Below are 21718 nucleotides of genomic sequence, written 5' to 3' on the forward strand. Positions count from 1 at the left end.
AGTCGGCATGAAGGCTGCTGTCCCCGCCTGGAAACCTGTTCTGCGTGTGCCCTTAGAGAGCCAGGGCGTGCGTGCAGGCCGCACAGCCCCGCGGGGGACGCCTCGCGTGCAGGGCAGGTGTTCCTCTCAGTAACATCCTTTCCGAAGCCACGGGGGACACTTGGCCCTCTGCCGCATCACAGCCCGAGCAGACAGGAGGTTTCCTCTCCGTTCTGAGAAGTACAGTGACGGAGACGCCGAGGGAGGGAGGACCAAAGGACCGACTGTCCTCGGACCCCTCCCGTGGGCGCGGGCCGGGAAGCCTGGCACAAGAGAAGCCTCGCTGCTAACCCGGCCTGCGCCTGTCGTCCCGGCTACAGCTGACTTTCCCTATTAATTCTTAGGCAACAATCACATGTTCCAGTTCCCTGTCACTCCCTTTGGTTTAAAAGAAACAGAAGGTAGAGAGTCCTAAACAGCAATCTTTGCCAAACTGCTTCAGCACCAACACACATGGCTTTCCATTATTATTAGATGCTTTTCTGTGGATGGATGAGAATGATGTTTAATGAATTCTTTCTATACAAATTTTCTTCGTTGCCCCCAAGACTGTGCTAGCCTGCGGATGGAATTTTCCATGTCCCACTCTGCCATGCTTGTGTCCCTAGGGAAGCAACCAAAAAGTTCAGACTTCCAACCTGGGATGCACACACACATACTGTATTAGAGAATCAAATTTTCATGTCTTACAGTAAAAGAGCTGTGCATTCTAGCACACTGGAAATATTTTGTTTCTGTATTTGCCTTGTTCATTTTGAGGAATCCGAGTAATTAATGGCTATTAATTAACAGAGTGTTAGATTAAATGATCAAACATTATAATGTTATGTCACTGCTTGCATTTTATATTTTTTTCATGTTCCGAGATACATTTTTCTTAGTTAGTAATTTAAATAAAATTCAACAATAAGTTGAAATGTTTGTTTATGTCTTAGGGTTTTGAAAAGATGTTTTTGAAACAACCTCAGAAGTCCTCAATTTGAAAATGTTAAATATCTACAAAACATTTCAATTCTTCAGATTCCAAATACATACACATAAACAGACCTGAATTTTTCCTTTAACAAACGAACCAATTTGAAAAATCTCCCCAGTGGTTTCACACTCACTTTAAAGGAAAAATAACTCCCATGTGAGGGACTTATTCATACTCTTTTATCAATTATAATTCTTTAAGAGAATTATTTGCTCTCCAAAAACCTTTTAAGTGTTTCAAGATCCATTTCCCTTTAAACAGATTGAATTGTCTTTTGCTAAAAAAGTAATGAAATACAGCAATAAAAGGGTTTGGTTTGTATAAAACATATAAATCATTATGCTGTACCCTCTACTTGTGTGTATGTCTGACAATATTGATGAAGTAAAATTTTAAAATGAAAGTTAAATTAAATGATAAACTCAAAAATGTAATAGATATTGAAAGAGATTTGAAATGTGTCAAGGGAGATTATCCAGTCCTGTATTCTAACCATTGCTAGCCTTTTCCTCACTCACGTATTTGATTTAAACATCCATTTAAGCAAACATGGAACCAGCCCCACCCCCACCCACCCTGCAGTGCACCACAAGAACAGAAACATATTTACTCCACATATTTTGGAGGTTTGTTTAGTACTTTAAAAATAAATTTAATCAGGAATTTGAAAAGAAACTAAGTGTACTACAAGCTAATACTTTATTGAATCCTTATCTAGTCTGACATAAAAAATGTGACTTAATTGTCAGTTTTGCATATTAGAACAGTTTATCCTAATATGATACAGTGAAAAAGAAATTTTAAAAAAAGCATGTGGGACTAGAATCTGTCAACCAAAAGAATAAATAAAATTTAAATGTGACATTTACTTAACATTAATATGTTCAGAGTTGGAAGAATGATAGACACATATTGTTACCATTGTAGATATGTGGGCAGGAGTGTGTGTATAAGTGTGTAAGTGTGTGTACTTGTGTGTGTGTGTGTGTGTTTTATGCAAGGAGTTATCCTTTCCTTTCAATCCTCCAACTTCTCCTTCCCTAACAAAATTTAGCCAGTGAGTGTGAGGACGTCTGGAAAATAAAACATACTCGGCCAAGGGTGTTTACTTGAGTTTTGTGTCCGAGAGAAGAGATGACCTGGCATTGCCTATGATTTGTCTGACTCTGACTGTAACTATTCTGCCCCGCTTCCTGGCACAGCGCTCTAAACCCTGTGACTTCCTCCGTGATCAGAGCATTGGGAGCGTCTCCTGTGCTGATAGCTGGCCTGTGACGCCATCCCTGATGCAGGTCCTCAATCCCTGGTGATTTCCTGGGTCACAGCACTGTTTCTGTTCCAATGAGGCTACGCTTGCTGTGCTCCTGGGTGGGGCTACTCATCAGAAAGGAGATGTCAGGCTTAGAAGCTTGGAGGTGTCAGCCCCACGCCCATCCTATGGGAAGGAGAGAGGGAGTGGAAACTGAGCTCCTGAGAGTCCTGTCTACATGAGGAAGCCTCCATAAAAAGCCCCAAGGTATGGGGTTTGGAGAGCTTCCGGGTCGGTGACCCACATCCCAGGAGGGTCACACACCTCCACTCCCCGGGGACAGAAGGCCCCTCTCTCAGGACCCGCCCAGACCCCGCCCTGCACTTCCTCATCTGGCCCTTGAGCTGTATATTTATCATACAACAAGCTGCTAAACATAGGGTGGAGTTTCCCTGAGTTCCGTGGGCTGTTCTAGCAAAGCATAGAATCCAAGGTGAGGTCACGGGGGACCTCCAAGTGGAAGCAAAGCCAGACAGACTTGTGGGGAGCTGGGGACCTATACTTGTGGTGGGCATCTGAAGAGGGGGCCACTCTCCTGGGACTGTGTCCTGGACCTCTGAGGTCAGAATTGCATTGAACTGTGGGACACAGAGCTGTGTCAGAGCATTGCCTGGCATTTGAAAAGAACCCCTACATCTGGGGTCAAAAGTGTAGAGTGTGGGAGTAGTGTGAGAAACAGAATGGAAGGTAGAGGAGAAACAGGATGGAAAGTGGGTTTTCTATCAAAAATCCAGACTGTGCCCCTTCCAAAAAAAAAAAAAAAAAGAACAATAACAAGGCAGAGGGTAGGACACCAACTTAAGAAGCTTGGAAAGGTCAAATAAGGAAACTGAGATATGTGTAAACAGACACATATGTTAAATGAACCACATACAATTAAGGATGGCAGTGAAGACATTAAAATGCTGCCCCCAAAGTCTAAAATTACGCACTGTGTGTTCTCTTTTCTTTCTTTTAGTGTCAGGTATATGTGTGGTGTGTTTTTAAGGAATGTAGCTCTGGGGCTAACACTTCCATTTGACCCCCATCCAATGTGCTGGGCAGGGCGGGCCTAAGCTGCTCAGCAAAACCTTCCTGAGCTCCTGTCCACTGTGATGGTCCTTCTTTAGGGAACCAGGGAGAAGGGTGGCTCAGAGGAAGGCATCTGGGTGAACCAGCACTTCCTGAGCCCATCCCGAGCAAGGCAATGAGGCTTTGACCTGAGCCGGCCAGCCTGCCTACCAAGTGTCCTGAAAGTCTGCTGTGAGCATTTGGGAGGACAGAGCCACTACTTTGTGTGACAGCCTGTCCAAAATGCGGGCTGCGTGACCTTTGTGCAGACAATGGCTTCTTTCCTAGGTGCTGCCTCCCTCGCCCTCACTCTCCTTTTCTTTTCCTTCCAAGTGTGGCTCAAACCCTCACCAGCAGTGGGATACCTGTCATCCAGAATCCTTCAGTCTCTCTAAGATTGCATAATGAAAGGTCATTATGGTTTTGCGTGCCTGCTTTAAAATCATTCTTTGACTTATTTCCAAAATGTTTTTATAGAGTCTCTAAAACACAGCCTGCAGAGCTCGTTCAGCATGGGTTCTCAGTCCCCATGGATGGGCAGATGTCTCTGGAAACAGCGGAGAAGTCAGTACCACAGGCACTAGTGTACTTACTGGATTTTTCTGGAAAGGAGGAAATTCGGAAGTAAGCTGGGGCTAGAGTCACAGGGAATGCATGAGTGGTTGTCTCTGTCTCGACCTGTTCAGATCACCAGACGCTGGCTGAAGTTCAGCTGAAATTGAAAAGAAGAATAACGGTAACATTCCCCAGCACGTGTGAGTGTCTGCTGCTGCCAGTCACTATGTGACGGCCGTTGCCTTCATCATCCTGCTGAGCCATTATCAGTCTATTTTTAAAATGAGGCCATTGATTTTGAGAGGGTTTGAGAAAGACTGTGATTCCACGACTAGTGTGATTCCATGACTAGTGTCATGCCCTGCACGACAAATGGCGCAGCGAGCAGGGTCCCCTGCGTGACAGAGGGACACTCCTCATGAGGGCACAGCTTGTTACAATGGTTTAACCCGGTTTGAAGGGAATGGTAAGTATCACATAGGCTTCAGCTAAAATGAGTGCCATCTCTTCTGACGCTGAGTGGTTTCTGGAAGAATCTATTATTGATTCAACAGAAGGTGAGACTAGGAATTGGTTGATATCATATAGTTTTGTCCCTAGAAGCTGCTTTGCCATTCCAGGCCACAAAATATTGTGATTTTACTTTTGGCGACAACCATACCTACATGTATAACTTTTCTCAACATGAAGGTACAAAGTTATGAGTATTTGTTATATTTAATCAAAATCCAAGTGGTATGCTTTATGATAGTCTGAAATATGATCTTTTCTACTCTTTAAAGTAACAGGTTTATTCTTACCTTTTATACACTCATATTTTCTTGATTTCAGTGACATGCTATACATGTGGTCCCGAAAGTGTGTGTTTTTATCAGTACACCCCCCTAAAAGTCTCATTTCACACAAAACAGCGACATTACTGCCCCCGCTTTACACTGTCACGTAACACACCAGCAGGTATGCAGCTGAGCACTCACACTTCAGGACACTCTGCAGAGGGCACTCAGGACGTGGGAGAGGAACCGTCAGCTGATTTGTTTTATCTCCATTTCCCGGGGACACTTACTGCCTGCTTACACTTTCCTAGGTCTTGTTTTCTAAAGCGGAACAACAACAGAATTTATCAAAAGGAGGAGTCTGGTATTATAAGTGTGAGTACCTATATTTATCTTATTAGAAAACCATGGGGACTCTGGGAAGGAAAACGCTGACTGGGCACGTGCCCTGCCTGATCTTAGGAGATTTTAGAATCAGTCACAGAAGTGTTATTTGTGACCATGTGGAGAGGGCTAGTAACCATTGCAGAGAACTGTATTTCCATTCTCAAGATTTTATCACCCAGTGTTACCCTCAACACTACTAAAGTGATGATATCTCCAGAATATGTGGCCCAGAACTAAATAGCATTAAACAGCTTGGAAATTCCTGGATCTGTCCTAAACATTTCGAAAATCCAGACAATTGCCTTAGGACACGGGGTGACTTTGGGTAGACCTGTGACCTGTCTCGTTTTCGTCTCGATTTGGGAGTAATATTTATAATGGGACGCTCAAAATCAAGCTAGGACCAAATAGGCTGTCTAAAGTTCAGTTCCATTTTGGAAATACTCGTATTTTCTCCCTTAGGTGAGAAGCAAAGGCATTCATTGTTAACACAGATGTACGAATCCTCATGCTCTTCTTTCTTCTCTTCCTTTACTATCTATTTCCTGTTCCTCTCCAGAAAGCCTTTCTTCCTCCTCCCTCTTTCCCTCTCTCTGAATAGTAGAAAGTTTCAATGTTACTGATTTAAAGCTGCACTAATGGATTTAACGTGAGAGTGTGGGCATTAGCCAGACAATTTATGTAACGTCATTTGCATTTCCTATCTCCACTTTGTTTGCTCTCCATATAAACAGTTTATAAGGAAGCTACCAAAGGTGACCGAGGACAGTATCATGGCAGGCTTCCTGGTTTAGATACATAGTCTCCCCCTTATCTGAGGGGCACGTTCCAAGACCCCCAGTGGATGCCTGCCACTGCGGATGGTCCCAGACACTCGGATGTTTTCCCCATCACACACACCTATGATCGAGTTGACTTCCTGTATCAGGCGTTTACATGGACAAAGAGTCCTTCCTACCACAGGCCTCAGCAATCTCAGCACACAATTTTTTCCCCTTCCTTGTAGGTGGACAACTTCCACCTTTGCACATAAAGGAAGCACCTTCTGGCTTCTCTTTGGCACATCTGATTGGCAGCATCACTACTGCTGAGCTTTGGGCGTATTACTAAGAAAAATAAGGGTGACCTGGGCGCAAGCATGGCCGTCCCTCTCAGTCTGTCTGATCACCTGATAACCGCAACGGCTACCAGGTGACCACGGGTGGCGGTGGAGACAGAGTGGGCGTGCTGACAAGGGGCGATGCGTGTGGGAGGCAGAGGGACCGCACGAGGTCCCATCACGTCGCTCACAGCAGCACACATTTTCAGGGAATAAATTGCTTACTTCTGGAATTTTCCATTTAATATTTTCAGTCTGCCACTGACCATGGTTACCACGGGTAAATGAAACCCTAGAAAGTGAAACCGTGGATAAGGAGGGCTGCTGCAACCTTAAAAATTTTCTCTCAACTGCAGGCTCCATTTTTGTCAACTGTCTCATCTACCAAGGTTATGTGAAAAATGTTTTACAAAGCTAACACTGCTACTTGCTTCTTAACAAAAATTATGTATACTTCATACACTTGAAATCTATATAATTTTACTAACCACTGTCACACTGGTAAGTTTAACAAAGATATATATATATATTTCTTACTATGAAAACATGAAATAATTTGAAAACCCAGCAAAAATAAAATGACAATTGCTTAACAAAAACCTCTCATGTATTTCTTTCAAGACCTCTCTTTCTATGTACTTTGTTTTTATATAGTTGTGGTTACACACCAAACATAATTTCTATCCTACCTTTTAACTCAAAAATGTAACATAACCAGTTAGAATAAAAGGCAAACGTGATTAAGAAATCCTTCTTATTTATATCCACTGTTGTTTTTTCATTTCTAATCCCCACCTTGTTATATTTTGATGATTGCAATAACTTTCTAACCCTGGTGGTCCTGCTACCTAACTCCCCATCCTTCTGCTCCCAAAGAAAATAGAAAGTGAGGATGAATTGGACGGACATCTCCCAGGAACCAAGCTGACTCCCATCAGTGTTTCCCAAACTAAGGCCTTCTCACATACTCTGGCTTCCTGACGCCAAGAAAGTGTGTAGTCATATAGTCAGTGTTTTCCTTTTGCCCCAATTCTGTTCTAGAACTTCAACCTCTCTTTGCTGAGGACTTAGTTAAAAACCGAGGACAATCCTGTGTGAGTAATTGACCAAAACAGCACGTACCTATGTTCTGTTTGGCAATTACAGACTGTTAACACCTGACTTGCTTTTGTCTCCATTCACTCACTGCCCCCAGTCTGTGCCTGGCCTGTACTGATGTGAGTTGGACACTCCAGGTGTAATGTCCTTTACAAGTTAGCTCACCATCTCTCCACAAACCTCCCTCACACTGACCCGTCCCCAGCAGCTGCCTTCACCTTTCTGTGCACATGTGGAGTCAGGCTTTTCCCGAGTTTTCTCCTGTGAAACTCTCCTCGTACTATTTCTGCACTTGACGTGTTGCACCATGTCAGTTCTGGAATGCCCGGTGAGCAGCTCTGCTTCTCTTAGGAAGTCGGTTCAGATGGAGACGAGCACCTGCCCTTGCAGGAGCCAGCCTGCAGGAGCGGCCCCTGTGGGGCCTGGAGCAGCGTCTGTCACGGGCGTTTCTGTCTGGCGGCCAGCACTTCTCTGGAGGCCAGGGACTGCTGTGTATCCAGAACTGGATCTGCAGCTCTTTGCAGACCACCTGGCTCAACACACGTTAAAGAAAGCAACAGCAAGTGCCACTCGTTGAGGGTGCTAATGCAGACTTGACTCGAGCCATGGAGACAGGCACAGGCTCCACTGTCACTCGCCACTCGGAGCACAGGTGAGTGAGCGGGACTTGCAGCCGAGGGCAGGTTAGTGGTAGTGGGAGGGTGGGAAGGTTCTAGGAGGCGACATCCCGGGAAGGGCGAGGGGCTTCTGTCTGGACCTCACCGGGGGTGGTGGAGGAGAGGTACCTGATCAACACCGAGGGTGACCAGATGTCCAGTGGGGGGTTCTGCCTAAACGGACCTAGCAGGGGTTTTGCTCACAGTAGATTTTACAGGGAAGTGCAGCGATGGGCCAGAAGACTCAGGAGCCTGAGTAACATCTGGTAATGCAAGGGGCCTTTGCACGTGCCCAGGACAGTCAAGCCAAACCAACAACATAATTGCATCTGGAGTACATTCACCTGCTTTCTCTGCTCCAAGGTGGAGCTGGAATGCTGTCTTCTCCAGACACTTGTGGGTGGGAGGAAAAGTCTGATCTTAGGTGTCCCCATCATCCCCATTGGAAAGTAAGGAACCAGCTATGTGTCTGTTTGCACATTCCCGTTCGCAAGGGAGAACGGCAAGGACATGCACCAAGGCTAGGCATCTCTGCCTTTCTTGTGCTTCCCTCCAGCATGTGACTGCTCTGCAGGAACCACGCTGTTTTATAACAAGCACAAAAAAATGTAAGTAGAAAATTTAAAAGGGGGTGTGTTTGATAACATTAAGGTTGCTTCAAACTTTAAAACTCTATAATCTTGTAAGAAATAAGCCTTCCTTATTCGATCCCTGGTAATGCTTTTTCCTCTAAATATCTGAAGAATATGTTGTCCATACTTTTTTGTGATGCCCTTACATTTTTATTTAACTGAAAGGGTACATTTTCAACAGCCTAGTCTGCATATTAAGTTTCTCTTCTCACGCAAAACCACTTTCCCTTCCCTCAAGCATAACGCAACACCAAATCAGACACCTAGGAGAACTTTAATAATATTGACTCAGTTCAATTGATATCCTATGTTATATTTGCGATAGTTCTATTGGAACAATGATCTCAGAATTCCAGCCTAAGGTTTTGAAAACTGGAAAATCAATAACAGCAAATTATTTGCAATTGTTTTACTTATTTACTTAATTATTTGCAATTAAGTTTATTTATAGCTAGGATATTATGATGCATCAGTTGATTCCAATTGAGTCCAAATTTGTCAGAAGATATTACATATGTGCAGATAATTCTTTAAAACTGCCAAATTCATATTTATCTGTTATTGAAAAGAAAAATGAAATACTTCTAGTGAAGAGTGGCAGGAACCCAAAAGCCCAACTTCCGTCTGCCCCCAACAGGTACTGGCATCTCTGATAAGGAGGGTGTCAGGGAGTGGCAAGCACCCACGTTCCATTTGCCTCATAGGCCTGCAAATTCTGTCAAGACCTCAGGGCACAGGGAGCTTTGGGGGTGCAGGAGCTGCAGCTGTGACACGCACAGTTCTAACAGTGGCCGGCTGAGATACCGTCACTGCTTGCTGGGCAGTGAGACTGGTGACAGGCTGGAAAGCCCGCGTGGACCTGCCAGTGGGCAATCCCAGAGGAGACCCTGAAGGTACTGAAGTGACCGTGTGAAAAGACAGGGAGGAGCCAGTGACCTGCGGCCATTATGATCGCCCAGACCCCTCTGCACCCACAGACAGAGGGAGCCTGGAGAAATTTGGCTTGGAGTAATACCGGTGTATTTCCGCCTAGAATTTACTTTGTCTCAGTCTGTCATTTTATGAATACAAACAAATGTTGTTCTTGCTACCTCAATCATTAACTTTCTACTCACGGTATTTTCTAGAAGGTTTTTTCTAATGAACTTTCACTCAATTCTTGATCTTGCATTTCAGAGAAGGGAAAAGATTTTCATGAGGCACAGAATCTGCTACAGAGGACTCAGTGTCACCTCTGCCACCTGAGTGAGCTATGCTACAGAATTGTGCTCTTTAATCTCAGCAATCAAAAGAATGTTTACAGCTAATTCTTATAATACAAATAAGTCATTGTAAATACTAGGAGATAAAATATCATCACTAATTTATCTTTCCTAAAGTTTTAAAACACTCACCCCAAATTATAATGAAGATAATATAATTAAAATTGTGTAAAATATTTAAAAAGGAATAATTTATTTTCAAGCCATTTAACATATTTTTATTACATAGCCACAAAAACAGGCTAATTGTGTTTGACATTTGTTTCCCTAGGATTCACAATGTTAACCTGTGTATTAGTACATCGCATTTATTTGAAAAGAGAAAATAAGAAAATTCTCTTTTTAAAGTGAATTACTTCTGTATTTCTAAACAATCTTTGGAGCGCTCAGCTTTTTCAACACTAGAGGGCGACATGTTCTTGCTTTTACTGTGACCATGGCCCACGGCGCCTGCTCTCCACAGACAGCTTCTAGGACACAACTGAGTGGTCGTGGGTAACTGCTCTCAGGACAGGCGCCCTGCTGTTGACCTCAGAGAAACCTCAGGGATTCCTAGTGTCCACACGCCAGTCACGCCGCAACCCCACACCCAACACACAACCCTCTGCCTCACATTTCTAGTAAACCATCACTGCTATTCTTGTGGGGTCCCCCGTTTCTGAATTCTAATTTTTTAAATTTAACCTTCTTATTGTACTTCCTGCTTCTGTGCCCTGGAAACGGTAAATGCAATATCACCTCTGCATAGTACCTTGCTATTTCTGTGAAATTTTAAGATCTAACTCTTTACGGGAACAGAAGTATATCTGTACTTCAAAGAGGATACATTTATATCTGAAGTAAAAACAATATACTCTTTTTGTGAGAGTTACCAGTTTTACATTTCTCTATTATGCAAATTATACATTTGGGAAATAATTTCCTTTGCCCCCAAAAAACATGATTTCTAAGGATTTGAATCTGTTTCAATGATTACCTTTTTAGTATCTTTAAAGAAATACCATCAGATGAATAAGAAGCAAAACTTATATACAAAAGAGAAATGCGTACACCATGATTTAAGGCATCTCCTAATTTACTTCTCAGCTCTTATGTGGAAATACAGAACATAAGACCTATATGAAAGATAATTTAAAACTAGGGTTACAATTTCTGTTTAGAATGTCAATATGATTTATCGTTAAATGGAGATTTCCAGATACTAACTACTGCTGCTCACAGTTATATCTTAGAATTGTAAAATGATGTGCTTCCACGATAATTTATCATTCACCTGAGAATGTGTGAAAGTCCTTGCTCATACGGAGGCTGCTTTGCAGATGATTTGAAAGGTAATGGATCATTAGGAGGCTGTACGTGTGAGGAAATACATCCAAACCAGTTATCCTGAGTAATATGTACAAATGCACAATAAAGTGGATTTCTATTCATGTTTTGAGTTTTTCTCCAGAGTAGATTTCCCTAGTCATTAAAAGTTTGCTAAACAAAAGTGTTTTTAGGGAGTAAGCCATCACACTCTCTATCACAGAACATATAAACAAATTCTAAAGAAGATGGTACTGTAAGTTATAAACTATAACTGGAATACAAACATCAAGGTGATTGAATAACACATATCCAAATTTGTGGATTCAGCTATCATAATAGAGAAATTTAGAGCCTTAGATGCATGTATTTGAAAGGTGTGAAAATTAATAAACTAATAAGGTAAGCATTCCTCTCAAGAAGCTAGAACCTAACAATAATAACAAAAATGATAGAAGGAAAGGCATAAGAAACATGAGCAGAAAATAATCAGACAAAAAAAGAGAGAAAAACTAAGCCCAAACCCAGTTCTTTTTAAACAGGTAATAATTTGGCAAACCTCTGCTGACAGTAAGATAAAAATAGATAAATCACACATAACTGATAAGGACAAGAAAGAAAAGAACATTACATTTGCTTTGGACATTAAAAAGATTAAATTATCAATGGATTCATGAGACAATAGTTTAATTTTAAATAAATTTAAGTGAATGAAGTTTCAAGAAAATGTAGCTTTATGAAATGGAATTAAAAAACTCAAAAAGAATAAAGCAAAATTCAAGAATTCAAACAAATAGTCAAAAGTATTTCCACAAAGCAGACTCCAGTCACTGATTCCTTCACGAGAAGATCCTATCAAAGCTTTGAGAAATAAACAGTTCCAATCTCACACAATCCATTTCAGAGCAATGAATACAAGAGTGATACATGTCAAGCTCATTTTATGAGGCTACCATAATCTTGATAGTAACAGCTGATGATGGGATAATATAAAAAGGGAAATTACATAATTCAGAAATATAAAATGTAAAAATCCTAAACAATGTATTTACAAAGGAAACCAGCTATCTATAAAGAAGAATGAAATAGCATGAACAAGTTGAGAGTAGCTGCTACAGGTGCCCCCCGGAAAATGTGTATGCTTACGTCCTAGCCTCTTGTACCTCAGCACATGAACTCGGTGGGAAATACGGTTATGATAGGCGTCCTTAGTTAAGATACAGTCCCACTGATGAAGTCTCCATCTCTTGGAACCCTGCACTGTGCTTATCAGAATACACGGTCAGTGGTTAGCAAAGTGCTTTCTCCCTGTGGTGATTTTTCTGTGAAATTTTCTTCACCTTCTAGTTCCTGAAACCCGCCCCTTCCTTGAGGACCTTGGAGTCCTCTGGTCTTGGTTATGGTTTTGCTTCGGATTCTCCCACCATTGGGTCCTGAGGTTGCTTCCTCATTGTCATGTCTACATATTTTCCATTCCTGCTCCCTACAAAACTAATTTTCCATCTACCAGACCATACCACCCACCCCTTCTCCTTACAGCAGGCATCAACTAATGCAAAAGGTTAGACTCCTTCAACCGCAGAAAGATCCTAGTTTCCGGATAACTCTCACTACTTTAAGAACGACTAGATATCCAGATAGGTCCTCCTTCCAACACTATCCTCTCAGTTTGTAAGGCCCCTCGCTAATGTCCTGGTATTTCTCCCTACCATTGCCACCTAGTTCCACAGTGACATGCTAGATCTTTTCATTACAACAATAACTGTAGAACTGCAACCCATTCATAACACACTCTACACACTCCGCCATCTGATCTCAGTCTCCTACCTTTTTAGCTCACTCCACCGATCACCTCAACTTCAGCAATATTTCACCCCCCAGCATCTTCAAGGCATGATCCTTTCACTTGTCACTTTCTGTCTCATGGCCTCACAGCCCTTCTCACCCAGTTTAAATTCCACACTCAATTGTATTCATTCCTTTTTATAATCCTCAAACCGTTTATCCTCTTCATCATGTACATGTGTCTAGACAACGTGGGCTGAACCCCGCAATGCACCCCACACGCCTGTGACTCTGCAGAGGAATGAGCAGCTCCACACTGACTGCCCCGGCATTCATGTCAACAACTTCTGGTGGACATTTAACCTGATGGTGATCAGGCTGTAGCTTCTAGTCCATTCATCTCCTCCTCTCCCAACAATCAGACCCTCTCCTCTCTTCAAACTTCTACTGTGCTTTCCTTTCCCGCACTCTCAGCTGATGGTGGTGTTTTCTAACTCACAAGGAACACAGTCGCAAGCCTAAGGCAATTTCCGTAAGAACCTTCTACCTCACGTTCTCGTTCACGTGAGTATGTGCTTTATCAAGGTCGCCATCCATTCTGGCTGAGGACAACCCTCCACGTGGGCACCTGTTCTAGGCTCCACCCCCTATTCACTGAAGACACTGGTTCCCTAATGCTCCCCTCAGTCCCACGGAGCCCCACTGTTTACCTGCTCTGGGAATAGTCATGCTGGATACAAACACTCCATTATTTTTCTCATTATTCACTTACCGTACAAGCTACTCCTACATTCATTTCCTCTTTACAGCAAAACTCTTTGAAATGATGTGTCCAATTTTCTCTGGGACCTGCGCCAATCAGGCTCACCCTCATTATTTCATCAAAACTGCTCAATAAATTTCACGTTGTGATATCCAGTTGTCAATCCTCATTCGTCACCTTCCCTTACCTATCAGCAGTTTCCACACTGCTTATCATCCCATCCACACAGACACTGTGCGTAGCCAACCCCCAGGACAGTGTAGGGGCTGCTTTTGTGTAACTTCTGCATCACACCCTCTGGCTCCTTCCCACCTCCCTGTCCTCCAAATGTGGGCTTAGTCCTGGGGCCTCTTCTCATTTCTACATGTAGTCACTTCTTTGATGATCTCCCACTCTCTCGTGGTTTTAAACACTGTCTATAAACTGACTTCAAAACTGATGTCTCCAGCTAAATCTTTTACTTATTCCTATTTGCACAACCACCTATTTGGTATTTTCACTTGAAAATATAATGGACATCTCCAGATCAAGTCTGAATGCCTGATAGTTTTCTTAATCCCAAACTGATGACTCTCACAGTTTTCCCAGATAAATAAATGATAACTCCGCTATGTCACTTGCTTAGGGACACACACACACACACACATACACACACACACACATCTTGGGGTTATATGACTCTTCTCTTTCTTTCCCACTAGCCCCCCTAGATGTCAAATCCATTGGCTCTACTGTAAAATACACCTAGAATCTGAACACATTTGAACATCATCTCAGCTATCACTCTCCTCCAGATTAGCATTATATCCCCTCCAGATTATTGAAATATCTTTCCGAGTGATCTCTGCCTCTGCCCTTTCCCACATCAGTTTGTTTTTCAATACACTGGCCAGAGGAATTACTTTATGATGTACATCAGGTTTGATCACAACTCTGATTGACTTCCTACCCATATAGGGACCCCACCATTTTACTCAGATTAACAGTCAAGTTCATAGAGTGGTCTGCAGAGCTCTACCTAATCTACAGTTCTCTTTCTCCAACCCCATGGCCTTCTCAATGTTTTCAGAACAAGCTGTGTTCTTCAGGTATGTACGTCTGGGCTTCAGCACGCACTGTTCCTTCTGCCTAGAATACTTGTCCCCACATATAAACATGGCATATGCTTTCATGTCTTTTAATCCCACTTAAATGGGATATCCTTAGCATATCTGCTCTGGCCTCCCAGTGCAAAACTGCAAGGTCCTCCCAACACTTTCTGACCTTTCTTGTTTGTTTTTTCCTCTGTGTGTAATTTTAACAGTATAATAGGCCATAAATAGTATCATTTCTCTCTTTTCTGTCACCTCCATTAGAATCGAGCATTTGAGTCAGGGATTTTATTCTGTCTCGTTCCCTTCTATTCTCAATGTCTATATCCTACTTTACAAGGGAAAAGTAGGAAACTGAATTGAAAAGACAGGTGGGTACCAGAAGACTAAAAGGTCCTATTCAAAATGCTAAGAATTTCAATTTGCCTTAAGTATTGTACAGATATTGAAACACTTTAATTTCAAGACTGACATGGCAATTTTTATTTTTATTTTTTAAGAAAACAGACTGGAGACCAGTTAAGAATTGATCACAATAGGCCAGATGAGGACTTACAAAAATGGAAATAAGGATTTAAAAACAAACAAACAAACAAAAGTTTATGCGAAGAGTAAGACTCAGAATGGTTGACACAATATTGAATGGGACAACGTCAGAGGACCCCAGACTCACTATAAGACTTACTCTAAGTACTGAAAATAGTGTGGTATCAATGAAAGAACACTCGGACCAACAGAGCAGAACCCAGAGCCCAGACACCGACCCACACACACAGCAACTGATCTCTGACAAAGGAGCAAAAGCAATTCCAGGGAGAAAGGATAGTTTTTTGTTTGTTTGTTTTTTGTTTTTAACAAATAGCACTGCACCAGTTCTTCATCCAGTTAGATATCCACACATTATAAAAGAGAAGAAAAAAGAAGAGGAAGAAGAGGAAGAAGAAGAAGGAGAAGGAGAGGAAATGGAATCATCATTTATACACAGACCTTACACTCTTCTCAAAAATTAACTCAAAACAAATCAGAAATCTAAGTGTAAATGTAAAGCTCTTACAAGGTTACATAGGAGAAAATCTAGAAGACCTTGGGTTTAGTGATGACTTTTTAGATAAAACACCAAAAACATGATCCATGAAAGAAATAATTGGTAAGTTGGATTTCATTAAAGTAAAAAAAAAAAAATCTCTGCAAAAGACATTGCCAACGGACTAAACAGACAAACTACAGATTGGGAGGAAATACTTGCAAAAGACACATCTGATAAAAGACTGTTAACTAAAATCTACAAAGAACTCTTAAAATTCAACAATAAGAAAATGAATAACCAATTAAAAAATGGGTCACAGACCTTAACAAACACCTCACCAAAGGAGATATACAGATGGAAAATAAGCACATGAAAGGGGGCTCCACTTCATATGTCATTATGGAATTGCATATAAAAATAACAAGATACCACCACACACCGATTGGACAGCTGAAATCCTAAACACTCACAACACTAAATGCTGGTGGGGACGTGGAGAGACAGGGACTGACGCCTCACTGGTGGGAAGCAAAATGGTACAGCCGCTGGGGAAGATAATCTGAACGTTTCTTACAAAGCTAAATACAGCCTTGCATGACCCAGCAACTGAGCTCCTCAACTGAGAACAAAAGAGTAGAAAACATACATCCATATGAAAACTGCACACATGTTTACAGCAGTTTTATTCTTGATTGCCATACTTGGACGCAACCAATGTGCCCTTCAGTAGGTGACAGATGAATGAACCCTGGTACTTCTGTAAAATGGAATATTATCCTGTACTGAAAAGAAATGAGCCATCCAGACACACAAGTATGTGGTGGAGTCTAAAATGCGTGTTACTAAGTAAAAGAAACCAATCTGAAGGGGCCACATACTATGTGTGATTCCAACTACACGACATTCTTAAAAAGGTGAAACTATGGTGACCATGAAAAGACCAGTAGTTGTTGGGGGTGTTGGGGATGGGGGTACAGGGGGTCTTTGGGGCAGTGACACTGTCCCATATAACACTGTAACAGAGAATACATTCATTATATGCTTGTCAAACCCCTGCAGGGCCCTACCGTAAACTGTAGACTTTGGGTGACATGCTGTGTCAGGTTCATGAATTGTAAGGAACGTCGGTATTGGGGAGACCGTGGGAGCATATGGGAGCCCTACGCACTGTCTTCTCAATTTTTCTGTGAACCTGAACCTGCTCTAACAGGTAAAGTCCATCTTTTAAGTATAAGTACTTTCCCAGAATCGTATACAACTTTCGAGCTGTTATAAATTTGTAGCCCCGTGTGGGTAGCACCACCGAATGCATTTCAGACGCGCAGTATGAGAGCCACAGTAACTTATTTAGACGAGATTCTGTTCTTCACTCCCACGCTGTAAGCAGCGTAAAGTGTTCCACATCATAAAACACAATGGCACTTCTAAAAGGTTGATTTCTCTCCTATCTGTTTCCCTGGACCCAAGGCTACACTGGGAATCCTCCCGGGACACTGCCGTTCTGCCATCTGCTGCACTGTTTCTTTTCCCTCTGCTCTTCCCTGGCCTAAGAAACCATTCCACTCAACAACCAACCTCATGCTCAGAAAGCAAGAGGCCTTCTCTTTAGGGCAGAGATGGACAAGGAGAATGTGTCCACTGTATGTTGAAGGGGCAAGGCTGTGAATGTGCTCATCGGAATTCTTTTCATCCTGTCACATAAAAACAGAAGTGTCATGACTGAATAAATGTAGAGAGTAGGGAATGAGTGGCTTGAGACCGCAGATATCAGTCATCTACTCCGTACTTACTGAGCACCAACATGTGCCAGCTGCTCTACCCACCCGACAAACACGACCTCTACACGAGCAGTGCAAGTCTTTTCTATGACACATCTGAGTACACAGGCAATTATGACAGAACATGGAAGTGCAGTCACAGGAAAAGCAGTTACATGGAGGTAGAGATGTGCAAAGAGAAAATGAGTAGATTACGACACATTATTTCATTATTTGAAAACTCTGTGACATATTCACAGGGAATGTCCACTAGGCTGCTGAATACACCAGAGTGGAATTTCGGGTCTGTGCTGGGACTACAAGTTGAGGGGAGGAAAAGCCATGGTCCTGAGGGAGAAAGCTGGGGGACAGTGTGCACATAAAATGACAGTGGCACGCCAGGAAGACCTTCAGTGTCACATCAATAAGGTCAGTGGGAGACCGCTATGGAAGCTGCAAGCAAAGGGGCACAGATGTTTCTGATCAAGAACAGAATGTGATATATGAATCAAGAAATGCAATTAACCTTGACTTTGGTGACCTTAGCAAAACGTCCAGGAGTGTAGTGAAGTCAAGGGGGACAATTACAGTGAGTTCAGCAGGCGGGAGGTGGTGAGCAAGCAGAGAGCAGCTGCAAGGAAAAGGAAGAGTACACGTGGAAAGGGACAGGAATCTTGCCTTCACGAGGAGGACACGCTCACAGCCAGTGAGAACTCTGCTCCCTGTGCTGAGGTTTCAGAGACGGGCTGGAGTCACCAGGAGGGGCCTCACAGAGGGAGGGACTTTGTTCTAGTCATTGGCAAATGGAAGGATTTGGAGTTGGAGGAGGAGAGAGGAGAGAGATGTGAAACACAGGAGAAACCGAGCTCCAGGACCAGGCTGGGGTGGTGTGCCCACGTTTGCCCTTAGAATGCTGATGCAGTATTCATTTCCTGGGCTTTGCTCTGTACACACTGGTTAAATCAACTTACAGCCAGCCAGCGGCCATAAAATGACTGCCATTACCTGAGAACTGCTTTGGTGTAGCTCAATAATCTTTCTTTTATAAACCATTATTATATTTGGTATTGATCTGCACCCTTGCTAATTGGCTCAGCAGACAATCGTGGAAGCAGTTATCCTTGGAACGTAAGACGCTCGCTCAGCCTCTGAGTCTTACTGGCAAGGAAACTACAAGACCAAGAGGGATGAATGACGTCATGGTGGAGCCACGCACTTCTTGATCTACGAGTGAATAAAGGCGAGAGAAAAAGGACTCAAAGAGTGAACGCTGAGGTTTAATTTCTAGAAATCACAAAGGGCTTTATTGAACTATAAATTATTTTAAAATTTACATCAACTGGCCTTTTATTTATGAATTTAATGTGTTATTAATAGTATTGCATACGCATTCAGAAGCTATTCTTTTAATAGTTTAATTGTTCTCGCTTTCAATCGAGGTAAACCATCTCTTCATCTTTATCCATAGAATTTGCCTGCATCAGAAGTAACAGATGACTCTCTCTGAAAATCCATTTCAACAATCACTTCTCTACCACTGACTTTCTTACCTGGAGACTCCTGAAGTACTCAATACAAATGCCTAGGGGAAATTTAGATTGTTTTGGGGCAATAAAACTGAAGTCTATTATCTAGTTTACAGGAAGTTCTACTGAGGTTTTTCATTATATTATCACACTATCAGGATACTCTGTAACATTATGTACCACTGGCCTTTATCTGCTTGTAATGGAAAATAACTTTTTTCAAATGGACACTCTATTTTGTATATAAACAGCTATAAATTCCAATCATTGAAATAATTTTTTCAAAGAAATCAAGGAAACCACAATGAGATATCATCTCACACCTATCAAAATGGCTACCACCAATAAATCAACAAACAACAAGTGTTGGTGAGAACGTGGGGGAAAGGGAACCTTTATACACTGTTGATGGGACTGCAGACTGGCGCAGCCACTATGGAAATTAGTATGGAGATTCTTCAAAAAATTGAAAATAGAACTAACTACCTTATAGAACTACCCAGAAATCTCACTTCTGGGTATTTATCTAAGAAATCCAAAACACTAATTCAAAAAGATATATGCACCCCTACGTTCATTGCAGCATTATTCACAATAGCCTCGACATGGAAACAACCTAAGTGCCCATCAGTAGATGACTGGATAAAGAAGAAGTGGTACATTTATACAATGGAGTATTACTCTGCCATAAAAAAGAGTGAGATCTTATTATCTGTAACAATATGGATGGACCTAGAGGGTATTATGCTCAGTGAAATAAGTCAGACAGAGAAACACAAATGCCATATGATCTCATTTATCTGTGGAATCTAAAAAAACAACAGCAAAAAAAACTGAATCAAACCAAACCAAACAGAAACAGATTCATAGAGAACAGATGGTTCCCAGATGGGAGTGGGGTTGGGAATAGGGTGAAAAAGGGGAGGGATTAGGAAGTAGAAATTGGTAGAAAACAGTTAAGGAATGTAAACTAAAGCATGAAGAGCATAGACAATAACATGGATATACCTATGCATGGTGCCAGGTGGGCATCAGACTGATTGGGGGGGGGGGTCGCTTTATAAATCATATAAATGTCTAACCACCATGCTGTATACCTGAAACTTATATAATATCAAATGTCAACTGTAATGGAAAAAAAAGATGTTGCTTGAGACACAAGAAAACAAACAAAGAACCCAAGGAACGAGTGGAGAATTTAATGCACAGAAAAGTGTGGAGGCCTGTGCAGCGTCACTCCACTGTTGTGAACCCCCATTTTCTGGTCGATTCTAAAGCTCCTGATCCACTGCGAGGGGCCTGCACACCAAGTACGTGCCCCAAATTCCAGGAAGGGACGTTTTATTGCCATGTACAAGCCTTACAAAGAACTACTGAAACGGTAATGCTGAGGTTTTGTGTTGATGATGTGTTTTCTAATTGTAGAATCTGTATCACCTATATTTACTATCCCCATCTTCTACTTACTTCTCGTTTCAGAGCATTCTTCATTTTACACAGCACAATAAAGTTGCATAATCTTTACCAATAGCAGACATGCTCCATTCAATTTTACTGGTAATCCGGGCCTGCTATATATTTTTAACTTAATTGCTTCACATATCGTGCTATTTTAACTTGCAGCTACTGGAGAATGAAACCCCCGCTTGGCCACCAACCAGAAGTGGCTGGTCACATGTGAGTGTATCCCACAGAGAACGTCATCCTTGCGCACAAGCTAACCTGGGATACCCCGTTCTCCAAGTGGGGAAAAAGCACGACAAGAAGCCCTGGGAAGAGAGATGGAATCATTGCAAGCATTCTGCTCCCATGAACATTCTGGAGACGCTCCTATTTTAATACCTGATGATTAGAATTGAAAATTATTACAAGTGTTATTTGTGGATGCTTTGAAAGGATGCATAAAACTACCACAATTATCCACTTAGCAAACCTGTTTGATAGACAATACTGGAAGATGATGAAATGTAATTATTTGGTTGATTGTCAAAATATCTTCGGGAGAAAGGCTAGAAGGAGTGAAAATGATCTTGTCTTACATCTCAGGACCACAGGGCCAATGAACACCCACCGACACATCTGTGGCTCACCTTAAAATATGCTCGTATCTTTTTACTCTGGGTATGGGTCAACATGGGCATTCAGAGAAGTTCAATCTATTGTCCAGAGGTTTCTGTGGAAGGAACTCCTGCCCTGAGCAGGACTGAGATGCCGGTGAGCAGTCTCTCTCTCCAGTTTTTCATGTGTGACCACAGAACAGGGTAACAACTTCAGGATGTACAGACTGCCCACCTGAACACCTGCCCAGCAGCTCCGTAGAAAACTGCTCAACAGATTTCAAGTAAGCAATTGGGGGAAATTACGTAACGGCATAATTCCACATGTTTCCATGATGTCCACATGTAAAACAAAACCATTTTTCCATTTTCCCCATTTTTTTCCCAAAGACATTTTAAAGGTAAACCAAATATTTTACATTTCATAATCTCCCAGTATTTTCTACCAAATCGGCTTGCTGAGTAAATTATTTTGGTGTAGTACCTACCATCCTTTTAAAAAATTCATATAACTTTTGTAATAATTCTAGAAAACATGTCAATAGGAACTTTTTAAAAGTATTTTACT

General features: G+C 42.0%; 1 protein-coding gene across 3 annotated transcripts in view; it reads right to left on the reverse strand.

Annotated features, from left to right (window-relative positions):
• The window catches only part of LOC308509191 (bifunctional heparan sulfate N-deacetylase/N-sulfotransferase 4-like), a 206333-nt gene that overhangs the window by 176244 nt on the left and 8371 nt on the right, over positions 1-21718 (reverse strand). For all 3 annotated transcript variants that reach the window (XM_081076935.1, XM_081076934.1, XM_081076936.1), the window contains exon 2: positions 3968-4086. The gene's annotated coding sequence lies outside the window, so the exon portion shown is untranslated. The remainder of the gene's footprint in view (positions 1-3967; positions 4087-21718) is intronic.

This window comes from Rhinolophus hipposideros (genome assembly GCF_964194185.1).
Source record: "Rhinolophus hipposideros genome assembly, chromosome: 16".
Lineage (NCBI taxonomy): Eukaryota > Metazoa > Chordata > Mammalia > Chiroptera > Rhinolophidae > Rhinolophus > Rhinolophus hipposideros.